Source organism: Colobus angolensis, unplaced genomic scaffold (assembly GCF_000951035.1).
Source record: "Colobus angolensis palliatus isolate OR3802 unplaced genomic scaffold, Cang.pa_1.0 Scaffold23, whole genome shotgun sequence".
NCBI lineage: Eukaryota > Metazoa > Chordata > Mammalia > Primates > Cercopithecidae > Colobus > Colobus angolensis.
The window spans coordinates 14982791-15002369 of record NW_012115488.1 but is presented as its reverse complement, the minus strand read 5'-3'; positions in this window follow the sequence as shown (position 1 = coordinate 15002369).

The following is a 19579-nucleotide window of genomic DNA, read 5'->3' as shown; positions in this document are numbered from 1 at the left end:
TATACTAAAATTGGAATGATACAGAGATTAGCATGGCCACTGAACAAGGATGACACATATATTCATGAGGCGTTCCATAATTTTCAAAATAGACCCAGCTGAGGAATGACTCTCAGAGTTCAAAGACTGGTTCTCTGAGCTGACTCAGTCAGACAAACATAAAGAAAAGAGAATATCTTAATGAAAAAAAACCTCCGAGAATTATGGGATTACATAAATAGACAAAATCTATGACTCACTGGCATCCCTGAAAGAGAAAGAGAAAACAAGCAACTTGGAAACATACTTGAGTATATCATCCATGAAAATTTCCCCAACCTCACCACAGAGGCCAACATTCAAATTCAGAAAATGCAGAAAATGCCTGTGAGATACTGTACAAGATGACCACCCCCAAGACACATAGTCTTCAGATTTTCCAAGATTGACATAAAAGGAAAAATATAAAGGAAGATAGAAGGGGAAGGTCACCTACAAAGGGAAATTTGACAGGCTAATAGTGAACTTTTCAGCAGAAATCCTACATGCCAGAAGAGATTGGTGGCGGGGGAGCAGTTATGTTCAATATTCTTAAAGAAAAGAAACTCCAATAAAAAAATTTCATATGGGCCGGGCGCGGTGGCTCAAGCCTGTAATCCTAGCACTTTGGGAGGCCGAGACGGGCAGATCACAAGGTCAGGAGATCTCGAGACCATCCTGGCTAACACGGTGAAATCCCGTCTCTACTAAAAAATACAAAAAACTAGCCGGGCGGGCCCCTGTATTCCTAGCTACTCGGGAGGCTAAGGCAGGAGAATGGCATAAACCCGGCAGGCGGAGCTTGCAGTGAGCTGAGATCCGGCCACTGCACTCTAGCCTGGGGGACAGAGCGAGACTCTGTCTCTAAAAAAAAAAAAAAATTCATATCCAGCCAAATTAACTTCATATATAAAGGAGAAATAAGATTCTTTTCAGAGAAGCAAATGATAAGGGAATTAATTACCACCAGATCTGCCTTACAAGAGGTCCTTAAGGGAGTGCTAAATATGGAAATGAAAGATTTTTTGCCTCTCCCAAAAACACACTTAAGTACATAGACCACTGACACTACAAAGCAACTACACAATCAAGTCTGCATAGTAACCAGCTAACAACATGATGACAGGATCACATCTGCACATATCAATATTAATCTTGAAGGTAAATGTACTAAATGTGCAATTAAAAAGCACAGTGTGGCAAGTTGAATACAGAAGTAAGACCTAACTGTATCCTGTCTTCAAGAGACCCTTCTCACATACAATGACACAATAAGCTCAAAGTAAACAAATGGAAAAAATCTACCAAGCAGATGGAAAACAGAAAAAAAAAGGGAGGGGTTCCTATTCTAATTTCAGACAAAACAGACTTTAAACCAACAAAAATCAGAAGAGACAAAGGCATTACATAATGGTAACAGGTTCAATTCAACAGGAAGACCTAACACCCTAAATACATATGCGCCCAACACAGGAGCACCCAGATTCATAAAACAAGTTGTTTGAGACCTGTGAAGAGACATAGATAACAATACAATAATAATAGGAGATGTCAACATCCCACCAACAGTAATAAACAAATCATTAACCCAGAAAACTAACGAAGATATTCAGGACCTGAACTCAACATGTAACCAAATAGACCTAACAGATATCTACAGAACTCTGTACCCCAAAATAGCAGAACATATATTCTTCTCATCTGCACATGACACATACTCTAAAATTGACCATATAATCAGCCATAAAACAATTTTCAGCAAATTAAAAACAAAAATCATACCAAACACACTTTCAGACCATAGTGCAATAAAAATGGAAAACAGTACCAAGAAGATTACTCAAAACCATACAATTACATGGAAATTAAACAGTCTTCTCTGGAATGATTTCTGGGTAAACAATGAAATTAAAGCAAAAATCACGAAATTCTCTGAAATGAATGAGAACAAAGATACAGAATACCAGAATCTCTGGGACACAGTTAAAGCAGTATTAAGAGGAAACTTTACAGCATCAAACACCCACGCTGAAAAGTTAAAAAGATCTCATATTAACAACCTAATATCACACCTTGAGGAACTAGAAAAACAAGAGCAAACCAATCCTAAAGCTAACAGAACAAGAAATAACCAAAATCAGAACTGAACTGAAAGAAATTAAGATGCAGAAAAGCATACAAAATATCAACAAAACCATAAGTTGGCTATTTGAAAGGATAAATAAGATAGATCGACTGCTATCTAGACCAATAAAGAAAAAAAAAAAGAGAGAAGATCCAAATAAACACAATCAGAAATGACAAAGGGGATATTACCACTGACCCCACAGAAATGCAAAAATAAAAATAAAAATAAAAATCAGAGGCTATTATAAACACAAACTAGAAAACCTACACATAAACAAGAAAACCTGCAAGAAATAGATAAATTCATGAAAACATACAACTTCCCAAACTGAACCAGGAAGAAATTCAAACCGGGAACAGACCAATAATGAGTTCCAAAATTGAATCCCTAATAAAAATCCTGACAACTAGAAAAAGCCCAGAACTAGATGGATTCACACTGAATTCTACTAGACACATAAAGAAGAGCTGGTACCATTTCTACTTAAACTCTTCCAAAAAGTTGAAAAGGAGGTACTCCTCCCCAACTCACTCTATAAAGCCAGCATTATACTGATACCAAAACCTGGCAGAGAGACAACAACAACAAAAACTTCAGGCCAATATCCATGATGAACATAGATGCAAAAATCCTCAACAAAATAATAGCAAACCAAATGCAGCAGTACATCAAAAAGCTAACCAGCTGCCATCAAGTAGGCTTTATCCCTGGAAGGCATGGTTGGTTTCAACATACACAAACTAATGTGATTCATCACATAAACAGAATGAAAAATAAAAACCACATGATCATCTCAATAGATGCAGAAAAGGCAGTCAATAAAAATTCAGCATCCCTTCATGTTAAAAACTCACAACAAACCAGGCATTGAAGAAACAAATTTCAAAATAATAAGGGCTATCTATGACAAACTCACAGCCAACATCCTACAGAATGGGTGGGCAAAAGCTGGAAGTACTCCCCTTGAGAACCAGAACAAGTCAAAGATGCCCTCTTTCATCACTCCTATTCAACATAGTAACATAGTACAGGAAATCCCAGCCAGAGTTATCAGGCAAGAGAAAGCAATAAAAGTCATCCAAATAGGAAGAGAGGAAGTCAAACTATCTCTGCTTGAAATGATATGATTCTATACTGAGAAAACCCTGTACTCTCTGCCCAAAAGCTTCTAAATCTGATAAACAACTTCAGCAAAGTTTCAGGATACAAAATCAATGTGCAAAAATCAGTAGCATTTCTTTTCAATAATAATGTCCAAGCTGAGGGCCAAATCAAGAAGGTGATCCTATTCACAATAGCCACAAAAAAATACAATACCTAGGAATGAAGCTCAACAGGGAGATGAAAGATCTCTACAAGAAGAACTACAAAACACTACTCAAAGAAGTCAGAGATGACACAAACAAATAGAAAAATATTCCATGCTCATGGATAGGAGGAATCAATAGTGTTAAAATGGCCATACTGCCCACAGCAATTTACAGATTCAATGCTATTCCTATCAAACTACCAATGACATTTTTCACAGAATTAGAAAAAACTATTTTAAACTTCATACAGAACCAACATGAAGAGCACAAATAGCCACAACAATCCTAAGCAAAAAGAACAAGCTGGAGGCATCACATTATCTGTCTTCAAACTACCACAAGACTACAGTAATTAAAGCAGCATGGTACTGGTACAAAATTAGATGCATAGACCAAAGGACCAAAATAGAGAGCCCAGGAATAAAGCTGCACACCTACAATCATCTGATCTTTGACACAACTGACAGAAATTAACAGGGAAAGGATTACCTATTCAATAAACTGTTCTGGGAGAACTGGCTAGCCATATGCAGAAGATTGAAACTGGACCCCTTTCTTACACCATATACAAAACTTAACTCAAGAAGGATTAAATGCTTAAATATAAAACCAAAAATTATAAATATCCCAGAAGAAAACCTAGGAAATACCATTCTAGACATAGGCCTTGGCAGAGATTTTATGATGAAGATGCCAAAACAAAAATTGACAAGGGGGACCTAATTAAACTAAAGAGCTTCTGAACAGCAAAAGAAAGTATCAACAGAGTAAATACACAACTCACACAACAGGAGAAAATATTTGCACACTATGCATCTGACAAAGTCTACTATCTATAATCTATAAGGTACTTAACAGTCTAAAAACAAGTAACACCATTAAAAAGGGGGCAAAATACATAAACAGACACTTTTCAAAAGAAGATATATACATAGCCACAAAGCATTCAAAAAATTCGCAACATCACTAATCATTAGAAAAATGCAAATTAAAACCACAATGAGATACTTCCTCACACCATTCAGAATGGCTATTAAAATGTAAAAAAAAAAAAAATAGCAGATGATGGCAAGGTTGCAGAGAAAGCACTTATACACTGTTGTAAATCAGTTCAGCCACTAATTTCAAGCAGTTTGGTGATTTCTCAAAGTACTTAAAAATAGAGCTACCATTTGACCCAGCAATCTCATTATTGGATACATACCCAAAGGAATATAAATCATTCTACTATAAAGACATATGCACATGTATGTTTGTCAAAGTACTATTCACAATAGCAAAGAAACGTAATCAACCTAAATGGTTATCAGTCATAGACTGGATAAGGAAAATATGGTACATATATACCATAGAATACTACACAGCCATAAACACATAATGAGATCATGTCCTTTGTAGCAACATGTATGGAGTAGGAGATCACTTTCCTAAATGAACTAATGCAGTAACAGAAAACCAAACACCAAATGTTCTCACTTATAAGTGGGAGCTAAACACTGAGCAAACACGGACACAAAGAAGGGAACAAGAGACACGGAGGCCTACTTGTGCAGAGTGGGAGAAGGGTGAGGATCGAAAAACTGCCTATCAGGTACTATGCTTATTACCTAAGTGATGAAATCACATGTATACCACCCCTCCATAACACACAATTTATCTATAGAACAAACCTGCACATATACCCTGAAACTGAAATAAAAGTTTAAAAAAAAAGAGTTCTTAGACTTGCCACCAGAGGCGCAATTCATAAAAGGAAAAATGGATAAGGTGGGTTTCATCAAATGAAAATGTTTGCTCTGAAAAAGACCCTAAACAGGCTGAAAAGACAAGCTACAGACTGGGGAGAAAACACTTGCAAACCACATATCTAACAAAGGGCTAGTATCTAGAATACATAAAGAACTCTTAAAACTCAAGGTGGAAAATCAAACCATTGAATTAGAAAATGGACAAAAGAGATGGCGTACTTGTCCTTGTCACACCGGTTGTTTGAGAAGACTTGAATTTAAAGACTATGAAAAGGATATGCAGATACAAGCTTTACCACATACTGGAAAAGAAATAGAAAAAAAGAAACAGGTTGAACTTTGGAATTCCTACTCATGATGTTATTTAGGACTAAATAATCCAGAATATATAGATTCTGCACTAATAAATTCTGATGCAAATTATGTGTAGCCCTGAAGATCCTAGGCCAACCTCTATAGGCACAGCTGGAGTCTTGGAGTCTTCCCGACATGGTATTCCCACTGTCAATCCTAGGAGAAGCCTGCACTGAAAATATACAGATTCAGGGGGCAGGGGCAGGGGGACTTTCACTGGAGAAGGAAAACTCACTTCTTTCTATGGGCCTCCTGGGAGGATTTAAACACTCCCATACTGAGCTAGAGGGTGAGCAGTCCCTTTAGCAACCCTGGGACAGGGCTACAGGATGTCCTGGATGTCATCTATTCTGTGTGGTACTTCCCAACACTACCCCTGCCCACACCCCATGCTCCACGAAGTTTTGTGGGAACTTGTAGCCTGGTTTCTACTGTGTGGAATTAGGAGAGGACCTAGTTTTCACTTTGGACGAAGTAGCTAAGCATACAAAGAGAACCCCTGTCCTCCTTACCCAAGAATCATAGAGATGGTAAAATCATCTTTGTGCATCAGTGTAGGGACCTCACAAAGGTCATTAAAACAGAGATAGCTGTGTGGTAGCTTCGTAGAAACCCTAAATAAAACATCAGGAAACAGCTGCTCTATCTTGGACACACTCAAACCAGCACCCGCTTGGTGTTGGAAAGCAGATGGAACCTATGAGTGAAGGGGCCAGTTTCCTACAATCAGGCTGGTCTGTGAGACTGGGGTTCATATCACTTGGGTATTAAGAGGAAATAAGAAAATATATGGCAGTCATTGGTTGTTGAGACTGGGACATTTGGGTTTTACTAAGTTAAGAGAAAAGATCACTCTCTCCTTTTCAGTAACACAATGTCTTTTCATTAGAAGCCTGAAATAGCAGGGTTTTTCTCTGCTTTTCCATTCCTTCGAAACCCTACTCATAATTAGCTTCCCACAACTCCTCCTAGGTTTCTTCCACCATTACTCATCAGCCTGGTCTATTTGTGTTACAGATTATGCTTTCTCAACCTCCATCAGTTTCACCAAGTTTAGTACTATCTTTTAAAAGTCCATGTTGCCCATCTTTGGGGAACATAAGTACTTTTCCCTTATTATTATTAAATGCTTCCAAGTTCATCTGATATATTCACAGAGGTTCTTATTCTGAGGTATGTGGCTATGAGGGTTTGTGGATAAAATCAAGTGATCCATGAGTTTAGACAGGAAAAAATATTGCATATATTTATTTTAATTAACCCCTAACTGAAATTTAGCATTTTCTTCTAGCAGTAAATCACAATGAAATAAATAGAATAGCAACTACTTTTATATTGCATTTTAATTGTTTCCGGTATATCAACATTCATTTATGCTCATCACTAGTTAAAATTAGATATGCCACTAGATCAAATGTTTACAAATAAACATGTATGTCACAAATTTTAAAAAATATATATTTTGGTAACCCTTTCGATATAATTTGTGTCCTTTGTAACCCTGTATTTTTTATGAAAAATAACACATTATTCTGAGAAGGGATCCACAGACTTAACTAAGCTGTCCAAGGAAATAATTCTACAAAAAAAGCAAAAAAAATTCTTGGAATAGCTAAAAGTCTCTACACTATAATGGTGAAAAGATTAAAAGCCACCTAAATGCCCAATAACAGAAGACTGGTGAAACAATGCAGTTGCTAAACATAATGCTGTAGAAGACTATTTAAGGGCATATATGGAAAGATGATCACAATATATTATGTAAAAGAAAAGGTTGTGCAAAATGTGATCATTTTTTATAAGTCAAACACAGTCACATATACACCTACACCTAAAAAAATAGAAAATAGATGTCAAGACACACACAAAGATGCTAAGGTGGTTATTTACAGATGATGGGAACTGTGAGTAATCTTTTTGCTCATCTCAGTTGTAGAAATTTTATATGAACTTGAATTATTTTTGCAAGAAAAATCAATAAAAATTATCATCTTTAAAATAAATGAAGTCCTAAGAAAGGATTCAAAAAGATATATAATTTTTAATTACGATCAACTATGCGCTCATTCATTCAACAAATACATCTCAGTTCAATAGTCAGTATTATAGGAGGAATCAATGCTATCTACTGGATTCACTATCATTACAGAAAAAGATCTAATTTTCATACTACTGATTTAGCAGCTGAATGAGTAAAACTTTCGGTTAAGCACCATTTATCAACTTTCCAGCCAATGTGACCTAAAGTTAATGCTGTCTTTTGCATAAATACCAGATATTCACGCCTTTCAAAAACTGTCCCACCAATCAGTAATAATTTTGTCTTCAGAAAGTTATTTTTGTTTTGTTTTGATAATTTGTATTTTTGTTTTTTCATCTTATAACAAAGCAAAAATAAATAAATCCTCTCATACAAGTCATCCTATTAAAAATAAGCATAATCTATTACAACTCTCTTCTGAATTTACATTCCCCATGAGAAAAACTCTTTCCTCCATAATTGTGTCATATTTTATATAACGTTGAATAATTCTGAATCATAATGTCGCTGGAAAAAATATTCATTGCTATTTCATTTTTATATCTAGGTATTAGGAATTCCAAAATGCTCCTGGAATAAATATGCCTATCATACCCCTTATATGTTACTAATATCATATTAACTGGAAAAAAAATGTATTAGGTTTTAAGAATGCTCCTAAGATTTTGGGACTTTGAAATACAACTCTTCTAAAATTAGACATTCATCTAACATGCAAGGTAAAGTAATTGGCCTGATATCATTGGTTGTATTCATAAAAGCACCAGCATTTACATACGAAATGAATGTCATCCCCTCTAAGTAGTTGCCTTGGGAAACCTTAGACTAGTTTCAATGACATTTCCCTTTGCTCAGAACAATTTTAGGACCTCTCTTTTGGAACTGTCTTTAGGCTATTTCATCTTATTTTAAACAAAGATCTCAAAAGGTAGCCAAACTTTGCCCCTTAAAGTTGGATTTGTCTCATCAATAATTAAAAGCAACCTACCATAGGAGACGGGGCCCTAGGGACATTAAGGAGAAAGAAGTGGACAGGACAGTAGATTGGGGGATGCACTGTGACACTTTATATTAGGGGTAATATTCAACATATTCAACAATAGCTGAGGCCGAATACGGAGCAGTCAGAACTGGTGGTACTGGAGCAGGGACCTGGAGGACCTTAACCCAGATCCATGTATTAACTCTACAGTAGCTGGATTATGAGGTGTTTGGAATGTTCTAGGGGGTCCCACAGGGGAAAATGTAGCAGTGGGGATGAGTGGACACTTTGGAGTTTCTGAGCTGTGGCATTTACCAACCAACAAAGGAGAATATGGGTTTTTAATATCCACTGAATATTGGTCCTTTCAAAAAGTAAAGTGGCGTTGCTGTTTCTGTGTGGCTCCTGAGTTGACTCCGAAGGCACTGCCCAAGAGTTGTTTGAAAGTGTCGAGCAACAGCAGCAATATTGGAATTAATGTGCAGGATCTCAGGATAACTATTTTGGAGAGTACTGTTTAGCTAAATATTTATTCTGTAAACTCACTAGAAACAGGTTCTATTCCTTTTTCGTTTTCCCGCACTGGCACCAAACACAGCACTTAGCGTATAGTTGCTAAATAAATAGTTGTTGAGTGAATGGCATGTTTGTTAAAGAAAAATAACTTCAAAGTAAAATCTCATATTTAAAGCTTTTAAAATTATTTTTATTTTTTATTATATTAGGAAAATTAATCATTTTATTGCAGATAATTCTAAACATCTCTTTGAAGAGACTAATTCACCAACATTTATTCCTGACTCAAAAATACTTTGGATATCTGCCTACTTTTCTCTGGAAAGAAGTCCTTTTCAGTGCTCTTTTATTATTACATGACTTGAAAAGCCACAAGTAGATGTGAATCTGTGTTTAACTCCTTTAAGTTCCTATTATTTCTATTCAAAAAGAACTTTCCTTGATAGTTTTATAGTAGATCAGACTTAAGCTGGGGCTAACATACTGTGGCTGCGGCCAACATTTATTAGGTTGAGGGTGTCTAGTGCTGTGCTACACATTTAATATGTCATTTACTTCTCCTAACAACCCCTTTACAGTTGAGGAAACTAAGCCACAGAGGAACTAAGCAATTTCCCCATATTATGCAGCTAGTAAGTGAGGAAGATATGTTTTGAATGCAGGCAATTAGATTCCAGAGTTGAGCATCCTTGATCAACACAGTATATAAGGAGCAGGAGCTTATTTGTGTTCAATCAATCAACAGGTAGGAATTGAAGGATATCCTGTATCTAAAAAGTACCTTAGAGCTCCCATTACACTGACTATCTGTTTATTGAACACATGTGATGTTCCAGGTACTGTTCTAGGTTCTGGGAAGGCAAGTAAGGGACACAATCTCTTTCTGGTTGACAGACATAGCATCTAGAAACTTACTCTAGTTTTCTAGGGTAACTCTTTCTACTACTCCAAATGGGGAAAAACTGACTTCCCCCTTTTTCAGTTTGAATTCTGGATTCTGAGCAATCATCACCTTCAGTGAATTTCAAAATAGACATATCTATAGAGAGGAGGACATCTACTGCTTTCTTCCTTCTGGATTCCCCTGGGGAAATATTTGATCTCCTTTGACATCCTGTTCTTATAAGTATAATAATAGAGAAGGAGAAGGTGGAAGATGGGAGTGAAGCACATGGACGATTCGGGGTACAGGTATCATGCAAGCATCCCATTCTCATGGGCAGCTTTGTCCTGTGACTGCAGGGCTACCTCTGAGACAGCTGGTGTTCAGAGCTGGTGCCTCCTAGGCTAGCTGTTTTATCTACAAATATTATGTTCTAGAAGGCATTTCAAGTTATACAGTGGCCTTATGTATTATCATAATCAAGAACAATAGTAACAGTAACTGAACTTTGTACCTTTCTAGACTGATTAAGTTGTACTTTAAAGGGAGGTTAATAAGTAGCCAAAGAGAAGGCTACCAAAGAACTAAAGCTGGCATAGTAAACTGTACTAAATGCTCAAACAAGTTGAAAGAGAAAAATATATTTCACCATAAAATTATCTGCTGTAGGTGGAGTTAGTGACCCCATCCCATTCCTGCTCCGTTAAGATTTCAAGGTAAAATAAGAGTTTTCTAATAGCAACCAAATACAGTTATTTCCCCTTTTCTCTGAAAACCAAAACTCTGAATATTTAAAGTCATCCTAATGTTCTCAATTACTTAGTTTTAAATTTATTTTTTTATTGTGTAATATGTGGCCTTAATTTTTTTTTCTGGAACAAAATTCATTATGTATTTTAAATAGAAGCAAACAGACCAAAAAAATACACCAAGAATTGGGAGATTCCTCTTCTTCACCTAAAGATTTGGTCTATGTAAACCTACAACTTCTTTTGGAGAAATCACGTTAAAAGCTGTGTTCAGTCATTTTCACTTTAGTGTGAAGGAATACTTGAATCTTTCTGAAGGACAGATTTTTACTGGAAGACAGAAAGTAAGATCTCTCATCCTTTTCTGAGAAGTAACTGTTTCCAGTCCTTTCCTTTTTTCTTTTTTCTTGTTCTTGGCCCAAGAACAGGACTGCTTTAACTTAAACAATGAACACCAAAGTCTTTCTTTCTCAAAAATGAAATGATGAGGTATATCCATCTTCTATCTTGTGAGAGAGAAATCATACTTAAATCTCAAATTCAAAGAGAATCACTCCTGCACACTCTTTTATTATACTTAAGGGAAAATAATCAAGTTGGCCACCTTATAGTCACATAACCCATGAGAAGAAAATGTCAAGGGTTTTTATCAAAGAGATTACAGAAAACCAGTTCCTTTGGCTCATGGAGTATGTCTGATTTTCCTTTAAACTTTCACCTCTTCTGTGTTTAATTCATAAGACCAGTAAGACATGATGCTCAAAGCTTACAATTTTAAGTCTAGGATTGATATGGAACATGCAAAATGGACATTACAGCACACAACTGTGCTTTGGGGAAACTATGATGTAATATCCTGAAAAACAAATTCAAGTCATAAAAATGTAGTTTACTGACCCCTGGAGAGAATTGTATCCACAGGTCCGGGAACGATGTCTTGTCAAACACCCTCACTCCACGTCTGAGCCCTTTTGCTCCATGTGGTTTTTCCCTCAGGGATCATTATTGGGCTTCATAATGATTAGTTTGTGTATGAAAAAGGAAAGTTCAAGACTATAATTTCATACATACTTAGAAAAAAATCATATAAAGAAAATTCAGTAGCGAGACAAGTAATCTCCTGGAGCCTGCTGTGACCAAGAGGATACCTGTGAGGACAGCCTGATAAATGAATGTGCCCAGCACACAAGGGGGAGGAGAGCCACGTGGAGGAAAGGCTTGTCTCCCTGCAGCTTAGTGAGTGCTGTTTCCTGGTCCTCACTTAAGTATCCACAGAGAAGCGGACGGCAGCTATTAAAGCAAATAAGTATGAGACCGCCCAAGTCAGAAATTCACTGACAAAGGGAGGGGCACAGGGAAAGGGCATATTTCTTTTAATTTTTGCAACTATTCACTTATAGAGATACTTTTAATACTTTTAAAAACGGCCTAAGTGAGAGGTACACTAAGCCAAAGTGGAGCTGAAAATGAGGTCCAGAGGTAAAACCAGATTGAGCATGGAGGGGATAGAGACAGGAGGAGGGCCCAGGAGGCAGGACATGTGACCAGTCCCTCATCAGCTCATCTCTGCAAGGGCTGCCTTCTCTACAGATTGCCAAGTCATCTCACCTGGAGAGGCAGCATTGCCTAGAGAAGGGAAAAACCTGTGTAAATTCTAGGTTGGGCTGGCACCGTGATTCACGCCTACAATCACAACACATTGGGAAGCCAAGGCAGGTTGATAGCTCAAGCTCAGGAGTTTGACACCAGCCTGGGCAATATAGTGAGACCCCATCTCTACAAAAAATACAAAATGCAGCTACAAATAGCTGCACACCTGTGGTCCCAGCTATTTGAGGGGCTGAGATGGGAGGATCACTTGAGCCCAGAAGGTTGAGGCTGCAGTGTACTCCAGCCGGGTGACAGAGCAAGACTCTGTCACACACACAACAAAAAATGTCTCAGTTGGCCCCTCACCTGGAGCCAATTACTTAATGTCCCTGTGCCTCAGTTTTCTCATCTGTGAAGGGGGTAGCAATAGGACATGCCTCAGTTTGAAGACACCTACAACAATGCTTGGCACATAGCAATGGCTCAGTAAATGTTAGGTTTTATCATATTCTTGTCAATAGTCATGTCAACATATGACTTCCCTTTAAAAAAGAAGTGTTGAAAATCTGTCTAACCCCTCCAACTGTACTTAAGTTTTAATGAAAAGGAGAGGTGACTTCCCCACTTTCCCTTCCTCGGGTAAAATAACTTGAGGAGTTTTCTAGAGTTTTTAAAATTTGTATTCATCTCTGTATTCCTCCATAACAAAAATAAACCCCTCAGAAAAGCAGCATGAAAACTGACATCTGGGTGTTTTTCAGAGTAGACAGCAGAGTAGGGGACAATTTGGGAGCTTGTGTTCCACTTGGGACAGAAAATTAAGCAGGAGAAACTGGGAAAGAGAAGGCTGTGGAAAAAAGAAGGGAATGGCAGAAACAAGCAAGGGTGGGTCTCTGGATTTGAACTGGGACAGATGCCTTTAGCCTGATAAAGAGTAAGTTGCCCCAACCTACCACCTAACCCAGTGGTTCTCAGCTGAAGGAGGCAGTGGCCTAACAGCAGAGAGAAATGAAACTAATGAAAGTGCTGAACATGTGAACATAAAGGCCGAAAATTACAAGTTCAAGAATCATTTTGTAAGAGTCATAGCTGTGGCCTTCTTAATTGAGAATATCTATTAAAAGAGGCATATTCATGATTTTCATATCATTCCTCCAGTCAAAAGCATTACTCTAACAAGCAGTCATCATCCCTAGACTGAGCTAATGCAACAGCCGGCCAGCTGCTCTTCCCCATTCCACTCTTACCTGACCATGCTCGATTTCCTAGGTGATAGAACCTGAGTTGTTTTTACAAGATAAAAAGGTATTTCGCTCCCTGATTAGATGTATCACATTTAGAAGAAATTCAAATTTCTGCCAAGACCTATAGCACCCTGCATTATCAGGCCCTTGCCTTCTTTTTGACCTCATCTTGTATCCCCACTTTTTTATTGTAACGGTGCTACACTGGCCTTTCATTCTCCTGCTGGTTCCTGCCTCAGGGCCTTTGCACTGGCTATTTCTTCCTCACACCTGCTCACATTGCTCAAGTCCTGGCTCAAGTATTACTACCTTTTTCAAACTACCCCATCTATAAAAGGCTCCCTCAATAATCTGTCACTAACTAAAATTCTTATTACCATTTTCCCCTTACTAGAACATACATGAAATCAGGGATCTTATTTACTCAGCACTTAGTATTTTGTGCCTGGCATAAAGTAAGCTCCCATTAGGTATCTGTTGAATAAGTAAATAACAAGCAAATAGAACCCAGATGCAAAAAGAAGAAAAGAAAAATGTGTTTATGAGAATATACTTCAAAAGGGTTGAATGGCTGAAAGGGTATTAGGAAAATTTTTCTCTGCAGTTAGAAATTCAAAAAATGTTAAGCAATGATCTAGATATTCAGTAGATTGATGGCTTCTGTCTAGTTTCTTATGCCTGTAATTCAGATCCCAGCCTTCCATTAATGGTAGAAAACCTTTCAGACAAGCTACACAGAGTTTGGGTCAGAAACTTTAAATAGAGATAACTGTCCAGTTCAAAACTGCAGACTCTGAAAACCAGTCTATCAGAGGAACATGGGGCTGTGCTTCCATTCTGCCCTGTTCGATTACTAGAATAGTCACTCTAACTATTGAATGTAACAGAATGAAACTTCATGAAAATGAAAAATTATTTCAAAATAACAAAGGACCCAATAAAAATGATCTTTCATGGGAATAAACCTGTATTTAATGCCATATTAAACTAATATGTGATTTGAGACTGGAAAGAATGAGTTGCTGACCTTGTAAATAAAAAAAAATTTTGCAATGAGATCACTTGGACTCAGAAAGGGGAACATCACACACCGGGGCATATTATGGGGAGGGGGGAGGGGGGAGGGATTGCATTGGGAGTTATACCTGATGTAAATGACGAGTTGATGAGTGCTGATGAGTTGATGGGTGCGGCACACCAACATGGCACAAGTATACATATGTAACAAACCTGCAGGTTATGCACATGTACCCTAGAACTTAAAGTATATATAAAAAAAAAAATTTTGGCATGAACATGTTATATGTTTAGCAATTTGCACATCCTTATTTCATAATTCAATCATGACTCCTTTTCATTATGTGGGGCTAATTCTTCTCTCAGATAAGCTCAATGTAAACCTTGCTTCACAACAATCAAATGCTTTCGGTTTGTGTTGATGTTCAGATAACTGGTTGTTTCAAATATAACTTGTAAGCAACCAATAATAAAATGTTATATTGAGTAGATATTCAAATATTGATGCCATACAAATTGCTGTCTCTATAAGAATTTTATAGAATCTGTCATCACAGATACTTCAAGATTTTGCAGTTCACTTCATCTGTTTTCCAAGGCTGCAGACAACTTAACAGAATTTCCTGGTAGCTCACTGGACATACAGATTCCTCAGCCCTGTCCATGGAGATTCTGTTCCTACAGATCTGAGGTCCAGGAATCAGTATTCGTTTAAAAGGCTTCCAAAGTCTTATTAAGCCTTGCCAAGGTTAGAAAACAGTGATTTTATTCCAACCTCCAACTCACTCCAGAATCCTTTCATCTGCATTCCTAATGAATTGTGGCTCAGAGGTGTGTTGGGCTCTTCCAGAGGAGGGTAATCACATCTCTATCTAGTTTGTCAACCTTTATTGGAAAAATCTGATTGTCGAAAGCTTTTGCTTATATTAAACTGAAATGGGTCTGCCAGCAACTTCTTCGAATAGGTCTAGTTCTGCCCTCTGGCACAACAAGGATTATTATGTATGAAAGCCTTTCGTGTCTTAATATAGCTTTCAGGTTCCCCACAAGTCTTTTCCTCTACAGCTAAACAGTTGGTTTCCACAATTGCTCACAAATCTTTTATCATCCAAGGTATGTCTGTATCTTACTGCACTACCCATGCACTCTTTCCAAGGCTTTCCTCTCCACCATTACCAGAACTAGGTCCCTAAACCAGTTTATGGGCCACTTGGCCCTGCACAGCAATGGAGTGGCATGTACCCAACACCGTGGCCCTCAAATGCTGATATGCCAAATGATGCCACAATGTGAAGAAATTGTCACCAGTCCATGGTGAAATGAGAATAATAAATAAGAGCAATATGGCTAAGTTTATTCAATCTAAAAGACTGCTACTTTCTATATCATGTCCTGCTCCAGTCCTTTTTTAAATTTAATTTTTTTTTAAAAAAATGAAACTATAAGGATAAAAGATAGTTTGCTAGGTTTGTTTGTTATAATGAAAAATCAGCAATCCTATGTTGATGAACTTCTATTTCTTTTAGAATGGTACTTATCCTTGAAGACTGAAATCTGGGAACCAGTGCCCTAGCTGTGTTTCCTTCGCTGATATACCAATGTTCTCTAATTCTACCTCTGCTTCTTCAACACCCATCACATCATAAGATACTGTGGCTCACAAATTATTAGAATCTTAAATCATTAAGATCACCTGTTTTAAGAACATGCAGATTCCCAGGGCCCATCACCAGGAATGATGGTTCAGTAAGTCTGAGGTGAGTCTCAGCATCTGCATTTTTAAAAGCTCCTCAAATGATTCCAATGATTATGCAGGTTTGGAAAGTACTTTCCTGATGTGCATTTACTCAGTGTGTCTCTTCTACGTATGTATAACTTAATATTATCAGGGAACGGGGTTCAAAGAGCAGGAATCTAGTCAGGTATATTCAAGCAGCCAGGGAGATCTCGATCTAAAAATGTTTAGCATGCTTTCTTTTAGGTATGGGCATATCTGCAATTCTTATCCTCTGCTCCTCTTTTAGTCTTTCTCTTCTCGGGCCAGGTGTCCTTTGCTTTAGGCTTTGATATGATTGGTCAACCTGCTCAACTCTACTTTTCCTCTTTCTGCCTAAAAAATTAATGAATCCAGTACGTTGTCCCCAACACCCTTGGCTTTTATCGATATTTCTCTTAAAAAGTAGTATCCAGAACCGGACATAATACTAATACATAATAATACATAACAATCCCTTCATCTGGATGCAAACATCTATTAATATAGCTTAAGATCACTTTCACTTTTACAGAAGCAACAGCATGCTGATGTTATTTTGATGTTTGGACCAATCCAAATGATCTAGCTTCACCTGAATTCCAACAAGCAGATCTCCTTCTTCCAATCCCACTGTTATTTAAAAATACAACTTCAAGTTATACATTTATTCAAGTTATACAACCTCAAGTTACAAATTATATCAAATTGATTTTAGTATCTTTTCGAGAGATGATAGTCATTTTGAATTTTGCCATAAAACACATTGAATCTCTTTTCCAGAAAGTATCTTATGTAATGGATCATATGTAAACTTGAAAAATATAACATCAATGCTGCCATTCAAATAATTGATAATGTATTTTTCAACAGGTTAAAACAAAAGGATTATTTCCCAAAGTTTTCTCTCCCAGTATCTTGTTCATCCAGCTATGAAATCACCTACCTGTATTCTCATCCATATCGTATTTAAAATCTCTACAGTTCCCAGCAGGATGTAATACAAATGATCACAATAAATACTGCATGATATCATAGTAAATATACATTAATTTACATAAAAAGATAATATGGAGCATTTTTTTCAAATACATCATTTAAAACACACTTCACTGCATCTGTAACATTCCACAGACCTCTAAGAATGCTATCAGAAACAAAAAAAAAGAGAAAGGAATAATGGTACTTTGACATATACTTAGACTATATTGACAATAAAAATTTTTCCATAAGCTCTCAAATTTTCTAATTAAACACATGTATTAATTTTTATTTACTGGAAATCAACATTAAGATTACTAGTTAGTAATTTATCTACTATTTACCTCCTATAAGAGTTACAATAGGCTACAAAGTCTCAGGGACTTATGACAAACATGTATTTCTCATTGTGATTTATATCCATTGTGCTGCTCTAATTGATGTCATATTCATTCTAGACCCCAGGCTGAGGAAGCAGCCCCTATCTGGAATATGCCACTGGTCTTGTGGCAGAGGAAGAAGAGAGATGGCAGAAACACAGTGGTTCTTAAGGGTTTTGTTTGGAAGTAGCTCTTGCTTGGACTGTCACTCCTCACATTCCATTGGCCCCAGCAAGACACATGGCCAAGTCTGACATTGATGGGGTAGGAAGTATAATCATCTCATACAAAGAGGCCGCACTGAAAGGTGCCTGCAGAAAAAAGTAGCAAATATTTTAAGCATTTAATGCAACCTATCACATCCTTCCTTTCGAAAATTGGGGTTATATGGCCAGGTGCGGTGGCTCACGCCTGTTTATCCCGGCACCGTGGGAGGCCAAGGTGGGCGGATCACGAGGTCAGGAGATCAAGACCATCCTGGACAACATGGTGAAACCCCGTCTCTACTAAAAAATACAAAAAATTAGCTGGGCGTGATGGCGGGAGCCTGCAGTCCCAGCTACTCGGGAGGCTGAGGCAGGAGAATAGCATAAACCCAGGAGGCGGAGCTTGCAGTGAGCCGAAATCGTGCCACTGCACTCCAGCCTGGGCAACACAGCAAGACTCCATCTCAAATAAAAAAAAGAAAAGAAAAAGAAAATTGGGGGTCATATGTACCTTTCTGCATTCTTTTGAATTTTTCCTGTTCTATAAAATTTCTCAAAAGGGTATGACAGTTCTATGTTCATCTCAATGAGATTGTTTATTCCTAAAATGTGATTTGTCTGGGCCAAGAAGTTTGAATTCATCTAAAATATTTAACTTATTGTTAACCTTCTCTTATCATGGCTGTAATGACATCTTAATGCATTAATCTTTCCATGTTGTCGGCTTAACAATCATTCTTGGTATAGACAGGAAAAGCAGAAGTGCAATGTTTTCTTTTCACATGATACCATCATTCTCAAGCATTGGACCTATAATTTTCATCTATCTATTGTTCTGAAAATAGCTATAAAAATTGCTGCTGGTGTCTCTAGTGGTTTTTGTGAGCCTCAGCTAATCCTTAACTTTAACTCTCTTGAAATTCTCATTCTATTCCCTTATATTCTCCTTAGTTATACGTTTTCTCATCTATAATTTATGTAAAGGCCCTCCAGCCTTATCAGACAACTTGTAGCAAAAATATGCTGGGTTCTTTACCCACTTTCCCATTTTTTGTTCCATTTAAAATGTTTTTAATTATGTAGTCAGAATTTCATAATTCAGCTGTTCTTGTCACCATGAAATTACATTTGTTTTTTGGCTTTTTTTTTTTCAAAGCTCTATATCATCTTTATATTTATGTTATTACAAAAATATATTTAAAAAGTCTGCATTCCAAAGCAAAAAAGGTCCATAATCCCATCACCTGACCAAATCAATGTTTTCATTTATCTGGGTTTCCTTCTAGTTCTTGTTTATATGCATATTCAAAGTTCACACAATTGCAATAGTATTAAAGGTGGAAATTATATTCTCCTTGCTTGCTTTATAATATACCATGAGAGCTTTTCTATTTGGTAGCCTTTCTTCGTTTCTCATCTTCTGCCACCTTTTCTTCTCTCTCATTCCTTCCCTCCCCTACTCATGGTAACCAATGTTAACCTGATGTATACAGTTCCACAACTCTGTGTGTGGTCATACAAACATATATCTACATGTTGCTTCTTTCCTTTGTCAGGGTTTTTTTTTTTTTTCATAATTCTGTGGGGTTTTTTTTTCTTTTTTCTTTTTTCTTTTTTTATTTTATTTTATTATTATTATACTTTAAGTTCTAGGGTACATGTGCATAACGTGCAGGTTT